We start from the raw sequence: 2667 nt of genomic DNA, 5'->3' as shown, positions 1-2667 counted from the left end.
TCAAGTGCATAGTTTTATTGTCATTACATTCCTTTTCTGTAAAACACTTTGTAACATTGTTGAGCAGCTACAGTATATTAAGTTATATTTGCACAATTAACACTGCAAGGCACATTATAAACAGTGAACTTCAGGAATCCCCCAGACAGTAGCAACCTGATGAGACAAGACAAAGAATGATCAGTAACTTGAAACATTTCAAACACTAGTCTTTACATTTTCTACACAACCTCAGAAATATGGAACGGTAGGAGTATAATCATGGTATTCAGCTGGCAGAATCTTATCATAGGTTGATTAGGGGGACTGGAACAAGAGCCACAACCATTATGAATGGGCTGTCATTCTAGAGAAGGCACAGGCTTTGTGTAAACTTCGATTTCTTTTCTTGTAAAGCTTACCATGTCAATCCAGAAGAGAACCTGAAGAGAACAAAATGCCAAGTTACAAAAGGTTACCAATAAGTCAAAGAGCAAGTCATTCTACAAAGGTTACTCAGTAAACGCCTTGTCCACAGTTTGATGTTCAGGGCAGACATTTGTAAAGACGTCACTGAACCCATATAGAGCCATGACTTTTCCATTTATGGAATCTTACCTCAAAAGTTATTCACCAGACTGCCAAACAGTGTCACCATTCCTGAAGAAAAGTGTACATTAGAAAAAGGGCAAACATGCAGATGTTGCATTCGAACGCATACAGACAGACCCGTTCAGCTAGAGCCAATATTACACAACTCCATGGTTTGGTCAGCATGTACTTCACACAGGTCAGACAAAAAACTAAGTTTCATCATACCCAGCCATGCTAGGAAAAGATCCAATATAACTTGTTCTGACACAAGTGTTTCTACACTCACTTATGATTTTCTGGTACCCTCCATAATCTTCCACAGTGCAATGAAGTGCACATCACCTGCAAAGACAACACAGGAGTAAAATATTAGCAGTCTTAACTTTAAAGAAAGAAAATGTGAACACTTAAACAATGTACTGTAGATCAGTTAAAAATGTTATCCTCAACAAAATCAGAGACCTGATTCAGAATCAAGATTGTCAAAGAAAAATCACTGGGTGCTTAATACCAAAACACAACCTCTGTGGGTGAGCAGCAATTCACATTTCACCAGAATCCTATAATGGAATAGATTTGACAATCAGCAGGGTGCAGTTCATATGTACTTGTTAGTATAAACAGGATTGATACATCAGATAGAGTACAGACAGCTGATTGTTCATCACAGATATCAGCTGAACTATGCGATCATCATCGTATCAAGAGACATCAGTTTTAAGTGCTTGAAGGGACCATAATACCTACCAAAAAAATCAAACCTCTGGGGACCGTCAATCAGAATCCTGGCTGTAACAGATTTGACAATCAATACGTTGCAGTGTTAATTGACTGGCTAATATAGACAGGATTGATACATCAGATATAGGAGCGAAAGACTTGAGCTGATTTGTCATCAAAGATTATCAGCTGAACTATGCGATCATCATCGTATCAAGAAACAATTTTAAGTGCTTGAAGGGACCATAATACCTACCAAAAATCAACCTCTGGGGACCTTCAATCAAAATCCTGTAACAGGTTTGACAATCAATACAGTGCAGTGATAATTGACTGGCTAATATAGACAGGATTGATACATCAGATAGGAGCGAAAGACTTAAGCGGATTGTTCACAGAGATTAGCTGAACTATGCGATCATCATTGTATCATGCATAAACACCACAATAGTTGTAAATTCTAAACTGACCTTCTCATAGGAGCCCGGCATTCTAACTGGGGAGCCAGTCGTCAGCCTAAGAAAGGGAAAAGGACTGCCAAGCTTCACTTGACCACAAGTCATGCTAGTCAACATGATAATCTGCTAAATTAAACCAAAATGTTGGTAAAAATGACACCAAAAAAAAGTAATCTGCAAGAGTGGTGTAGTATGTACTGCCATCAGGAAAACAAGCACATTTCATTAATTTCAGAGAGATTCCCATTGTTTTAAACCATCATCATTGACAGTTTAAGTACAGGCTAAAGATACAACATCCTCGTAACCTGTTTAGTATGCTGCAGCACTTCTGGTCAGCAAAGCTGCCAGTCTGTAAAAAAAAAAAAAAAAAAATGTTAACTGAACAACAACTTACTTCAGAGATCTGTCAATTACAAGTGATGTGCCTCAGGATCTGAGAAATATGGTGGTAAAAATTCATCATTTCGTCAAGAGTATCAAATAATTGTCATCACTGTAGCACAGATACTTATGGTCAAGTCATACATTAGTCTCCACACAACTTCAGTCTGTGAAATACCAAATATGGAAACTCGTTTAGTAGACCTACACAATGATGGATAATGGTACAAGTTATACACATCTAAGGAAGCCTCAGTATTTCATTATTCAGATATCACATCTGTCCACTACTCTTTTACATTCGAACGCATACAGACAGACCAGTTCAGCTAGAGCCAATATTACACCGAAGCCATGGTTTGGTCAGCATGTACTTCACACAGGTCAGACAAAAAACTAATTACAGTAAGTTTCATCATACCCAGCCATGCTAGGAAAAGAGCCAATATAACGTGTTCTGACACACCAGAGTTTCTACACTCACTCACTTATGATTTTCTGGTACCCTCCATAATCTTCCACAGTGCAATGA

General features: G+C 38.1%; 1 long non-coding RNA gene across 1 annotated transcript; it reads right to left on the bottom strand.

Moving 5' to 3' along the window:
* Positions 1-427: 427 nt before the first annotated feature.
* On the bottom strand, positions 428-1780 carry LOC311052096. Its single transcript, XR_014601466.1, has 4 exons — positions 1550-1780; positions 1085-1133; positions 860-915; positions 428-639 (listed from the first exon to the last, which is right to left on the bottom strand). It is a non-coding gene; the product is annotated as an uncharacterized lncRNA (long non-coding RNA).
* Positions 1781-2667: the final 887 nt, after the last annotated feature.

This window comes from Gymnoscopelus microlampas (genome assembly GCF_963454915.1).
Source record: "Gymnoscopelus microlampas genome assembly, chromosome: 9".
Lineage (NCBI taxonomy): Eukaryota > Metazoa > Chordata > Actinopteri > Myctophiformes > Myctophidae > Gymnoscopelus > Gymnoscopelus microlampas.
The sequence above is the reverse complement of the archived record's forward strand: the minus strand, read 5'-3'. Positions and strand labels throughout refer to the sequence as shown.